Source organism: Capricornis sumatraensis, chromosome 23 (genome assembly GCF_032405125.1).
Source record: "Capricornis sumatraensis isolate serow.1 chromosome 23, serow.2, whole genome shotgun sequence".
Classification (NCBI taxonomy): Eukaryota; Metazoa; Chordata; class Mammalia; order Artiodactyla; family Bovidae; genus Capricornis; species Capricornis sumatraensis.
Window position 1 is genome coordinate 34,645,445 of NC_091091.1, and position 13,514 is coordinate 34,658,958.

The following is a 13,514-nucleotide window of genomic DNA, read 5'->3' on the forward strand; positions in this document are numbered from 1 at the left end:
TCACAAGTGACAAAGAATGAGGCAGATGTGGCTACGTGCCAGACATGTGGCCAAAAATAAGGGCTCTAGACCAGCTCTACCTAGCAGAAAACAATGCAAGCTGTAGAGTTCCGGTCCAAGATGGAGGAGTAGGACACACACTCCTTTCCTCCTGCAAGAATACCAAAATCGCAACTGATTGAACAACCATTGATAGGAGGATACTGGAACCCACCAGAAAAAGATTCCCCATGTCCAAAGACAAAGAAAAAGCAGCAACAAGATGGTAGGAGGGGCACAGTTCATTTCAGTTCAGTCGCTCAGTCGTGTCTGACTCTTTGCGACCTCATGAACCAAAGCATGCCAGGCCTCCCTATTCATCACCAACTGCTGGAGTCGACCCAAACCCATGTCCACTGAGTCAGTGATGCCATCCAACCATCTCATCCTCTGTCGTCCCGTTCTCCTCCTGCCCTCAATCTTTCTCAGCATCAGGGTCTTCTTAAATGAGTCAGCTCTTCGCATCAGGTGGCCAAACTATTGGAGCTTCAGCTTCAACATCTGTTCCTCCAATGAACACTCAGGATTGATCTCCTTTAGGACGGACTGGTTGGATCTCCTTGCAGTCCAAGGGACTCTCAAGAGTCTTCTCCAACACCACAGTTCAAAAGCATCAATTCTTTGGTGCTCAGCTTTCTTTATAGTCCAACTCTCACATCCATACATGACCACTGTAAAAACCATAGCCTTGACTAGATGGACCTTTGTTGACAAAGTAATGTCTCTGCTTTTTAACATGCTGTCTAGTTTGGAGGGACGCAAACGTAATAAAATCATATCCCGTATCTGGCGACCCACAAACTGGAGAACAGTAATACCAAAGTTCTCCCACAGTTGTGAAGATTCTGAGCTTTGTGTCAGGCCTCCCAGCCTGAGGATCCTGCAAAGGCACTGGGACCCCCAGGGAATCTGACTTTGAAGGCCAGTGGGGTTTGATTACAAGAATCCCATAGGACTGAAAGAAACAGAGACTCTTGGAGAGCGCAAACAATGCAAGCTATATGATTGATTTTGTATATCCTAGCAGCCGCTTTATTTGAAACTTTTGATTTTATACTGGAGTATACCCAATTAACAAAGTTGTGATAGTTTCAGGTACACAGCAAAGTGACCCAGCCATACATTTACATGCATCTTGTCAATAACCTCAGATATGCAGATGACACCACCCTTACGGCAGAAAGTGAAGAGGAACTAAAAAGCCTCTTGATGAAAGTGAAAGAGGAGAGTGAAAAAGTTGGCTTAAAGCTCAACATTCAGAAAACGAAGATCATGGCATCTGGTCCCATCATTTCATGGCAAATAGATGGGGAAACTGTGGAAACAGTGACAGACTTTATTTTGGGGGGCTCCAAAATCACTGCAGATGGTGACTGCAGCCATGAAATTAAAATACGCTTACACCTTGGAAGGAAAGTTATGACCAACCTAGACAGCATATTCAAAAGCAGAGGCATTACTTTGCCAGAAAGGTCCGTCTAGTCAAGGCTATGGTTTTTCCAGTAGTCATGCATGGATGTGAGAGTTGGACTGTGAAGAAAGCTGAGCACTGAAGAATTGATGCTTTTGAACTGTGGTGTTGGAGAAGACTCTTGAGAGTCCCTTGGACTGCAAGGAGATCCAACCAGTCCATTCTGAAGGAGATCAGTCCTGGGTGTTCTTTGGAAGGAATGATGCTGAAGCTAAAACTCCAGTACTTTGGCCACCTTATGCAAAGAGTTGACTCATTTGAAAAGACTCTGATGCTGGGAGGGATTGGGGGCAGGAGGAGAAGGGGATGACAGAGGATGAGATGGTTGGATGGCATCACTGACTCGATGGACGTGAGTCTGAGTGACCTCCGGGAGTTGGTGATGGACAGGGAGGCCTGGCGTGCTGCGATTCATGGGGTCACAAAGAGTTGGTCACGACTGAGCAACTGAACTGAACTGATCCTCCCCCAAACTCCCCTCCCATCCAGGCTGCCACATAAAATAGAACAGAGTTCCCTGTGCTCTAATTTTTTAAATTGAAAAATAAACAGATGAAGCTAGCATTATCATTTCAACATGAAATTCATATAAAACCATACGAGTAGATGCTGTCTTTTATACTAAATCTTTGAAATCTCACGTTCATCTTACACTTGTAGCCTTCTCAGTTGAGACTGACCACATTTCAAGCTCCTGCCCTGACATTTCAGCTCTAGAGTGCAGAGCAGGGAGTGGATGGGTAGGGGGGCATAAATTAGAATCTTGGTGATGCAGTAAATCTTGGATAAGGTGATTAAATGTTGTGAACAGCCAGTCTACAAGAAGCCACAAGGGGAAGAAAACTGCTTAAACAACAGCATAGGGGTGTAGATAGTCGAGATGAATTTTTAGACAATGAATAGCCAATTGCAGACAGTATATGCATTGATGAAGCAATTAGAAGATGAAATTGGAAAAGTAATTCCAGAGCAGATCAGAATGTTAATGTAAAAGTATTGATCTCTAAACGTCCCTGAAGCCTGCAGATTGATGAGCAAGAGTATCATGGCACAAGCAGCAGTTGAGAGAGACTGACTTGGCATCAGAGGCAGGACAGCTGGCTCTCACATCTTCAACTTCAAAATAATTCTGAGTTAAGTAAATTCAATAACCATATTGTATAAATCAAAAGACTAATATTTATACAGTCTCATATAGTAAATATGAGCTCATTATTAAATTGGCTTTCTGGTTTTCATATATCAACCCCAAGGGCTCACTCAGAGAAATGCATCCTTAACAAGCATATTTCTTTCTTTTTTTTTTTTTCCTTTTATGTGGCACACAGGCTCTTCCTTATATCTCATGGGTTTAGTTGCCCCGTGGCATGTGGGAATCTTAGTTCCCTGACCAGGGATCAAACCCATGTTCTCTGCATTGGAAAGTGTATCCTTAACTGCTGGTCCACCAGGGAAGCCCCCCAAGCAAGTTTCTGAGAGCATAAGGCTGAGGGCCTGTTAAAGCCAGAAGGTTCTGCCCTCCTTTGAAGGTAAGGTATATGAACTCAGGTGATTTTTTCGAGAAAACAGGTAACTAGTCTTGATCAAGTCTAGGTGTCTGACTCCTAAGTCCATCTGTTCTTCATGTCACCAAACCACATGTCTGTTCCCAATAAGACTGGAAGCTCCCTTAGGATAAAGGCCTCGTCTTTTTATCTTTGACTCTCTAATACCCGACATATTGCCGGGCACAACATATGAACTCTGAATTTTCACTGACTGGATTTAGCCGGAGGCAGAGAACCAAGGTCTCTGACTTCTGCAGCAATCTAAGCACAGAGGGACAAGAGGTCTTGCTAGAGCAGTTCTCGGTGAGAAGATGTGATGGAACCCTCCATTTCCTTTGAAATGCAGATTTTTTAAAAACTTTTATTTTTTAAAATAAAATTACTCATGAAAACATTCTAAAAATGTACAGTTTTTCATTTTTAACAAAGTATAATAAAACGTAAAGCCCCTCAAAACAGAATACTTGACATTTACAATTCAAAATCAAATTAACAGAATATTAAATATTTACAAAGCTATATCTTTTAAAAGTATTTATAAAGTTACATGCAATTTTGTAGAACTGACATAAAAGAATGACTCACTCAAAAGTGGGAGAATTCTCCTTCATTCCTAAAAAGAAAATATGTCCAACAGAAGTTGTGAAGATTCTTGAGTACACAGGGTCTTTGGTACTGAGACTGAAATTCAGATTTTCATCATCAGACAAAAACAATAGTTTCTCTAAGAAAGGTGCTAAGCCTCAAATTGCAACATATATGGGGCATTCTTTGTTAACATTACAGGACACAATGAGATGATTTCCCAAGTATTTCCAAGAAATTGATTTATTTCTAGAAATGGCACATAGATTACTGGAATGTATTTCAGCAACATAAATTCAAAGACTGTGAAGGTGGTATACCCTGTATGAAAATGTCCATAATTATTCTTTAAAAATAGGCATTTCACTAACATTGTTAAATAAGAACTATATGTTCTAGGCTCTAGGTTCAGTTGTCAATGTATAAAATACTTGATTTATTGTTGTATATTGTATTCTATTTTAAATGGGGTTTTTTCCTTGCTAACTGAAAGATTTATAGCCATTTATCTTACTAGGCTTTACAAGGAAAAAGCCCCTTTCCCCACCCCAAGTTTTATTCCTGGACCCCCATCAGTCAACACAGCTAAGAGAATCAAATTCTGTTTCACTGACTTATAGATTTCAGTCTTAAATTTTATTTCTGCATTCCTGTCCTATAAGAAATAACAATATATCTATTGAAAATGTATTTGTAGTAAACAAACATCAGAGCCCTCTCAAAGTTTGCATATCCCATGTAAGTGTTTTCCACTTGAAACAGATTCATAATCATTGTCTTCCTATCTTAACACAAGAAAGAGTTCATGTTGACTCTTTAGCTGATTTCAGAGAAATTATATGGATTCTTGTCTTTTGACAATGCATTAGGACTTTGCTGATATACATTTTTTAATGTATGTGTGTACTCAACATGGTAGAGTTCATTTTAAATAGCGTTTCATTTTCATTATCTGGCCCAGATTATTGTTTGTAACATACACCTGAAAAGTTGGGGGGGGAGGGCAGTAATGTGGAGTCAGATATGAGGAACACACCCAGGGGGGTCATGACCTTCCAGCATTTACAGGTCCTCAGCCTTGAACACTCAGAGACATATTTGGTAAGAATGCATTTCTCTGGACCATCTCCTGAGAATATATATAACATCAGAGAGCCAGTTTATTATAACTGTCATAAACCTATTACACTCCCTTGAGCATGATCAGATCTTCTGTCTATACCCAGAGAAGAAAATTATAATCACAAGGTTGCTTAGCAAGCATGGGGTCAGAACGAGGAAATCTGGTTGCAAAACAACATTAAGGGCATCCGGCTAAGATCTATCCACATATTCACTTCTACCATGCACTGGAATACCACCTCCCCTAGATAGGGCATGGATGGGCGCTGACAACAGTTGACTCCCTGTCTCTCTTTTTCCTATCACCAATAGCCACTGCACTCCTCCTTACCCCAGTAGATGCCTTATTTCTTTATAGAAATTAGGACAGGTAAGCAGGTCATCATCAAGTCTTACTGATTTAGCTCTTTCTTAATAAGGACAGCATATCTCTACTCTCATCCATCTTTTGGGATTAATGGAGGGTGGGAGTGGGGAGAATATTTTGCTGGCTTCCCCACAACACTGAAATTAAAGCATATTCCCCATAGAAAAGCTCCTGGTTCCATCTGCACATTATGGGAACCCAGGGTGGTTGTTTTATCCAATTTTTAAAATTTCAGTACTATTTTTAAGGGCTGCTTTCCATTCACACTTATTACAAAATATCAGCTATATTCCCTGTATTGTAAGTTATATCCTTGAGCCTATCTCCCACACAGTCCCTTTGTGCCTCTCTGCCCCCCCGCTGGTAACCACTAGTTTGCTCTCTGTAGGTGTTAGTCTGCTTCTTTTTTGTTGTATTCAGCAGCTGTATTTTTTTTAATTCAACATAGAAGAGATATTATACAGAATATGTCTTCCTTTGTTTTATTTCACTTAGTATAATGCCCTCCAAGTCCATTCACATTGGTGCAAATGGCAAGTTTTCATTCTATTCTTTGGCTGAAGAACATTCCATCTTGTGTAGATATCCTACCTCTTTATTGATTCGTCTGTTGAGGGACACTTAGGTTGCTTCCATATCTTGGCTATTGTAAGTCATGCTGCTGTGGATATTGAGGTGCAGGTATATTTTCAAATTAGTGTTTTTGTTTACTCAAATATGTACTGAGGAGCAGAATTGCTGGGTCATACGGTACTTCTATGTTTAGTTTGCTGTGACACTGCCATACTATTTTCCATAGTGGTTGCACCAATTTACATTCCCACACACACTGTACAAGGGGAACCCAGGTATTTGATCCTCTTAATCTTGCTAACAAACATCGCATTGTTTCTCTTTCATTCAATGATATGATCTCTTTCTTAAAATACATTAGATGTATGTCCATCTAGCCAGTCAAGCGTTCTCTCTCTGATTTGCATATTAGATGAATTTGAACTCTAACTGCATGTTCCTGATCCATATGGTAGAAACCTCTTAGCTGCACTTGACTCTGAAAATGCTGCTTTCTTAAGTCATCTTAGCCTGGAACTCTGAACAGATGTCTAAGAGCTGAATCCAGGAGAGAAAAATGGTGATTTTTGCAGTGGCACTGAGGGATTAGATTCATGGCCTAACTCATTTTAGATTATCATTTTAGAGCATGGAAGATGCAAACTTTGCAATTTGCATGGAAGGTGATTATATTGTTAGGCTTTCTGTTTTCAACCAATGCGATAATACATTGTCATTTGATTAGACTGCAAATACAAATATTTACCTACTGTGCACTAGGCATAGTAGGTAAATATGGAGCAAGACAAACACACAGGCCTCAAAATGAAGCAGCTACTCTCATGTTTCTCCTATATACACCTTCAAAGCATTAGTAGAGACAGGGTGAACAAGCACTTTTTAAAGTTCTTCCTCAAAGATCAGAAATAACTTACTGTGTGCCAGTCCAATTTGGAGCGATGAGTACTTTGTTCTTTTAAGACTGACCACACAGATACTGACGCACAAACTTACCAAAGATTTTTTAGGCAAAATATATGGTTCAGGTCCACAAACTTTTACCTGGGGTCCCATGGGGGAAGATGTGTTTTGGAATTCAGAATTTGTGGGCTTCTAAGAAGACAATCTGGTGCATAGACTACATATTACAGAATGTCCTAAGCAGGGTACAGGTCAGCATTCCATTATCAAACATGAATGTCTCTGCAGTGAAATGTATGATTATTCATACTGAGTAGATAAATAATAACTATAAATAGTCTCACGCCACTTCAGGTCAGATTCTTGCTGCCAAATGAGTTCAAGTCAGGTCACATTTACTCTCAAGTGAGTTACAGAAAAATCTCCATCTTCAGAGCTCTCTAGATTTGGGGACTAAGAGTGGACCTGTATTATGGACTATTCTTTTTTATAAAATGTCATCTACTCATTAGGAAGGCAAGGAAACATTTAAACCTACCAAATAAGTTAAGTCAATTAATTTACAAGTAGTATTATTTAGCAAATACTGTCCAATGAAGAATAAACACAGTTATTTGAAAAAAACAGGTATTTAAAAATGGCAGTTACAGGGAGATTTGATATAATAGGCTATATCCTGTTACCAGACTTTAAGAATGGTGGAAGTCTTGATAGTGACTGGTGAGCAACATTTTTGGAAACAGTTAACAAGAGCCAATATGTTACACAGCCAACCCACTGCTTGTCAGAGGCAACATACAGCTATGAAAATATTCTTGATTAGTACAAGGCTAATTTCAGAGAATCTCGGGATTGGCATCACTTTAATATAACAAATCCAACCACCTCTTAGAGCAAAGAATCTTCTTATCCTTAGCTCACCAAGCCCTTAAAGATTACAAAAGGAAAAAAAAAGAGGGGGAAAGGTTACGATCTTCAGAAAGATACACCCACAGGATAAGTGTCACAATCTTTTCCAAGGGATCTATCAACCCTGAGATAAGAATCCCTGCCTTAGATGCTTGCCATATTTGAAAAGAAAGCTAATGTTTTATAATTTCACAGCAGTCTTAATACTCTGGAGAGCCTGTATATTTTAAGTTGCTCATAAATTTACTGTGGTCATATGTGTTAGTGGCTTCCATGACATTTATCTCAACTTACGATTTTCTATGCAATATTTATAAGATAAATAGTTTCGACCTCCCTGTGACCCTTTATTGTAAAGGTTGGAAAGAGGAAGCATGATGACAATTTTTTGGCTTTTCTTTTTACATTTTTTTATATCCCGTAGCATGCATAACTCAGAGCAGGGAGAAGAAGAAAAAGAAATCCCCTAAGGAAAAGATGTAATTTTCCTACTAACAAATTTATCAAGCATCAATTTTCAATTTGACATTAACTGGGATGGGAAATGGCATAAATTTTCTAAGTGTGCAGCTGTCATGGAAGAAAGGAATTGGTCTCTGGCATCAGATCACGATTCAGATTTGTCAGTATTAGGTACACCATTTGTTTTCTTTGATGTTTTTAGGCATCCCATAGGAGAGGATTCTGCATATGTTGCAGTGAACACTTCTTTCTATGCAGTTATCCAAACAGTTCATCCAGAGCATCCTTCTCAATTTTAGCATCTCAAAGACTCTGACTCACCAACACCCGTACCCAGGCACATCCACAAAAGGAGAGCATGAACTCCACAATCACATGGAAAAGACGGATTTCTCTTTTTTGGAAGAAATTAAGAAAGCAATGGTTCCTGCCAGATGAGGACAGAAAAACTGCCCTGCAGCCTCTTTCCAGCTAGTCTGATGAAATTGAACATAAACTGGTCTAAGGGCAAGGTGGATCTTAGCTGAAATCTCACCCTGTTACTAGGCATCTTCCACTAGCTTGCCACACCATCTTCATGCCCACCCAAGGACTATGCAAGGAAAACACCAGGCAGGTCAACAGGATCACAGCCACGTCAGATGACAGGCAGCTCGCCCTTTCTACACGTAATCTCATCATCAGGCTCAGCCCAGGGCCTGGGGAAAGTGATGCAAAGCCATCCTTAGGTCAAGTGGCCAAGGGATGTGGAGGATTTCCCTTCCCGTTGTTACCCTTCAGGACCACTCCTTCACCTCTCCCAGGAGGAGAAAAACTCTCAGTCGTGATAATTCTCGTGTTTGACTTGTTCCTGTTCTGCTCTTCCGTGTCTGAGACATAGCATGAACATTACAAAAGATAGAATCTGATATATCCTGAAAACTTCATGCTCGCTTAAAGAATCAGACACAAACGCCATATATTCCATGATTCCATTTGTATGAAACATCCAGAATAAGCCAGTCCATACAGACAGCATGCAGATGAATGGATGCCAGAGGCTGGGAGGAGGGGTCATAGAGAACATTTTATGGATGTGTAGTTTCCTTTGGGATGATGAAAATGTTCTGGAACTTAAGAGTGATGATGATTACCTCTTTTAACATGTGCTAAATATAACTGAATTTTGAGCTTTCAAATGGTTAAGATGGTGAATTTATGGTATGTGCCTTTTACCACAATAAAGAGAAATCTGAAAGGGTCCTTTTCTTGCAATTTCATTTCTGTAGACAAAAACATATAAGGTAAAGATTGGGGGAAGATTCTTCAACAAAAGACAAAAGGGAGAGAATTTATTCTAGCTTCAAAAATGGATTTATTTTTATCGAATAGTTAAATTCATTTTTATTCCTTTTTATTAAATTTTTATTCTAGCTTCAAAAATAGTCATTTATTTTTATCAAATTTTTATCAAATTTATTTTTGGAAGCAAGCAAGGAAGAATCTTAGTCTTCATGAGCCAATGCAATTCCCTCATCTCACAATGCTAAGGGGGTTTCCCAGGTAGCGCTAGTGGTAAAGAATTCACCTGCCAGTGCAGAAGATGTAAGAGACGCAGTTTTGATCCCTGGGTCAGGAAGATTCCCTGGAAGAGGGCACAGCAACCCACTCTGGTACTCTTCCCTGGAGAATTTCATGGACAAAGGAGCCTGGTAGGCTACAGTCCATAGGGTTGCAAAGAGTCGGATATGACTGAAGTGACTTAGCATGCATTGTGCTAAGAAGTTAAGGCTTTTGTGGTAACCTGGCCTTGGGAGCAGACATCCAGCTTTGAATCTGGTTCTGCCAGATTCTGGCCTACTGGTCTACATGGAGGAATGCCACCTTGACAAATCTTTATTTCTCAGAAGAGAAAGTCAAATGAATATTTATAGGATTTTAGGATCTGGTCTCAAGTGACTTGGCTTCCCTGGTAGCGCTACAGGTAAAGAATCTGCTTGCCAATGCAGGAGACGCAGGTTCAGCCTGTGGGCTGGAAAGATCCCCTGGAGGAGGAAATGGCAACTCACTCTAGTATCCGTGCCTGAAAAATCCCATGGACAGAGGAGCCTGGTGGGCTACAGTCCATGGGGTAGCAAAGAGTCAGACAAGACTGAGCGATTGTGCACACACTCACTCAAGCAACTTATAGCCAGTCTTCCATGTGGAGCTGACTGAGACTGGGTGGGGTTCATAGAATCGGAGGAGCACTGAAGACAGCAGGGCCGGGAGACTGAAACAAGTCTTGACTAACTATTGTCTGGATAGCCGGCTCTTCACCCGTTGCTTTGGATAGATTGACCTGTGAGAAGCAAAGTGTAAAGTTATTATTGGTTTACAGCCTTGTCGTTCCTGAGGGCAGCGTTCCTGGAACAAACAAGCAACTCATGTCGACTTGTGTAGTCTGTTTCAGGCTCTAAGAGTTCTGTCATGTGATGTAGAGGCTCTATAGTTACATGTCAAGCATATAACCAGCACCTATATTCAATAACTTATTTGCTCCCGAAATCTCACCACCACTCCCGCTAAACACTTACTCCTAGATGATGAATCTCAGCCAGAACTAGAACCAAGTCTTCCACCTTGCATTCTAGAACCCTCACCATGATTGAGTTGGGTACCACTTCTCCTGGCATAAGCAAGTTAATTCAACCACAGTAAAAAGCTCCAAATCTTTTTGCCACACCAAATGAAGAAGCCACAGAGCAAAATGCTTATGATGCCTGGGTCCTAGGCTTTCTGTCACTGAATCTGTGACCCTAGGCTAATTATTCACCTCTTCAAGCCTCCCTTCCTCAGGTGGAGAATAAGGATGGTTATGCTTAGCACTCAGTATATATTTAGCTAATTTTTTAAATTAATAAACCCATACTCCCAAATTCTAGTTTCAATTCCTTTTCTAAGGTTTGACAAAGAAGATTTTGGTTTGGTTTTGCACATATTCCTGATCTTCTGGGAGGACCTGGGTGTGGCTCTCAGGATGCTGAGAAAGCAATCTTTCCAGTGGCATCTGGAGCCTGGCCTACTCAAGAGAATGACACAGACTCCCTTGAGACATGAGGGACCCACAGAGTTTAAACCAAAAATGTTCACATTGTTTAAGTGGGCAGCCCCAAAGTTTGATGATCTGATTTTGTTGCTGTTCAATCTCTCAGTCATGTCCAACTCTTTGTGACCCTATGGACTACAGTTCATCAGGCTTCCCTGTCCATCACCATCTCCAAAAGTTTGCTCAAACTCATGTCCGTTGAGTCAGTAATGCCATCCAACCATCTCATCTTCTGTTGTTCCCTTCTCCTCCTGCCCTCAATCTTTCCCAGCGTCAGGGTCTTTTCCAATAAGTTGGCTCTTTGCACCAGGTGGCCAAAGTATTGGAGCTTCAGCTTCAGTATCAGTCCTTCCAGTGATGACTTTCATTAAGCTTAAATTCTCTTTCTGAATACTTGCCTCTTCTCCTTTCCTGTAATGTTCTACACACTTGATGAGCAAAACTGTTGACATTTTTATTTTATTTCTTTTGCCACATTCTGTGGCCTGTGGGATTTTAGTTCCCCAACCAGGGATTGAACTGGGCCCTTGGCAGTGAAAGCACAGAGTCCTAACCACTAGACCACCAGAGAATTCCCCACTGTTGACATTTTTAGCTGCTACCTTTCAACATGATTTACTGCCTATGGGTCGAATACAACAGTTTTTGTTTCTGTATTTATTTATATAAACTAGCAGTCTGTCTGACCTGTAGAACTAACCACATCCACATGGCGGGTTAAATCTATGACACAAGAGTATTGTAAATAATTCCTATTCTGGACATTTCCAGTGGAGGCATCAGAAAAGAAGGCCTCCAAACTAGGTATTGGGAATGCCACGGGTTCTAATGCCCTCTGCCCCTGATAAGTTTGGGGGGATAATTTTATATCTTTTAACCACAATGTTGAATCTGAAAAAGGCTGCTGGTTGAATAGGGTAACAGCTAAGATCTTTTCCTATCTCTGATGAGCTGTAACTACCTACTTTAACCAGGGATGTTTTCCTGAAAGTTCATGATCTCCTCGAAGGCAAACTCAATAACATTCTCATGGGTTTTATAAGAGATTAAAGTTAACGGGTTAATTTATATCTTTCCGTCCAGAAACATTTATTGCACTCTAACTAGAAGCCAGGTATCACCACAGGTAATGGAAACAGACAGTTGCTAATCCTGACCCCCAAGGAGGGCTCACAGCCTGGTGGATGAGCAACCAGTGGAAGCCCCAAATTGAATTATGCAGGGTTTACTCTGAGGCCCCCAAAGAGGGAACAGACTGGAAAATAGACAGGGACAGTTCGGAGAGCGTCTCCCACAAGCTATCAAGGGAGCTGGAACTTGGTTGATTCTGTAGTTTTTTCCAGGATGAAAAGGGCATTCCAAGCAGAGGAGAGAATTTTCCAAAAGCACAGATGCAAGAAAGAATAGGCTGGATTCTGAAGACAGCAAGAACATTTGCATGGCTGGAGCATAAGGCTGCCAAGGCTAGTGCAGTGGGAAAGAGACTCTGGATAAACAGGCAAAGGCTAGACAGGGAAAGAGTTTATAGTTCTTACCAGGAATTTTGAAGTTCATTCTGAAGGGCAGAGAGAGTCACTGAAGGTGTTAAGTAAAGGAAGCCCCAAGTTAGATTTGAGTTCCATCACACGTGCTGAACAAGAACAGGAGGAATGGACCAGTGAATAGAACTGGAAAGGGGGAGATGGGTGAAATGAGTCAAGACGATGAGAGGAGGCCATAAAGTACAGAAAGGACGGCAGGACCAGTAGCAGGTTTTGTTGAGGGGACACTCAAGGAAACAGAGTCAGATGTGTAGTTGGAGGTTCTTGAGCCTCATTCGGACACACAGAGTGAGAGGCTCACTAAGGCTAGGTACAGAGGTGTGGGAATTGTTGGAGCACCTCCGGGGAGAAGTCAAAAGTGAAAACTTTCTAATACTATAAACAAAACAACAACAAAATACTTAAGAAAATAATGGTAGGGAAGGCACAAACAATTTCTACAGTTTTCCTTAGGCTATTTCCTATGTCTTCACAGATAAGCATTTCTTCTTTCTAGCCAATTCTGACATTAGATAATAGCCAGTAAGAGAAGTAGAGGTTCACAACAAGATTACAGAACAGACTGGACATACGCAACACACTTCGGGTGTCACTGTCTCCCGTCACCCCAGATGGGACCACCCAGTTACAGAAAAATCAGGGCTCCCACTGATTCTACATTATGGTGAATTGTATAATTACTTCACTATCTATCACAAAGTAGTAATAATAGAAATAAAGTACACAATAAATGTAAAAAAAAAGAAAAAGGAAAGTTTCTGGAATTATTAAATATATACATATGCAAGCAAATATGTGTTTGGCATTTGTGTAGGTGTCTCCTTCCTCATTCTAAGGAAAGATGGTACATCAGCTTTAAGCCAGGTGAGTTGCCCAAGAATAGCAGGAAAAAATTATATTCACTTCTTTCTATTTTAGTTTGTTGTCCAAT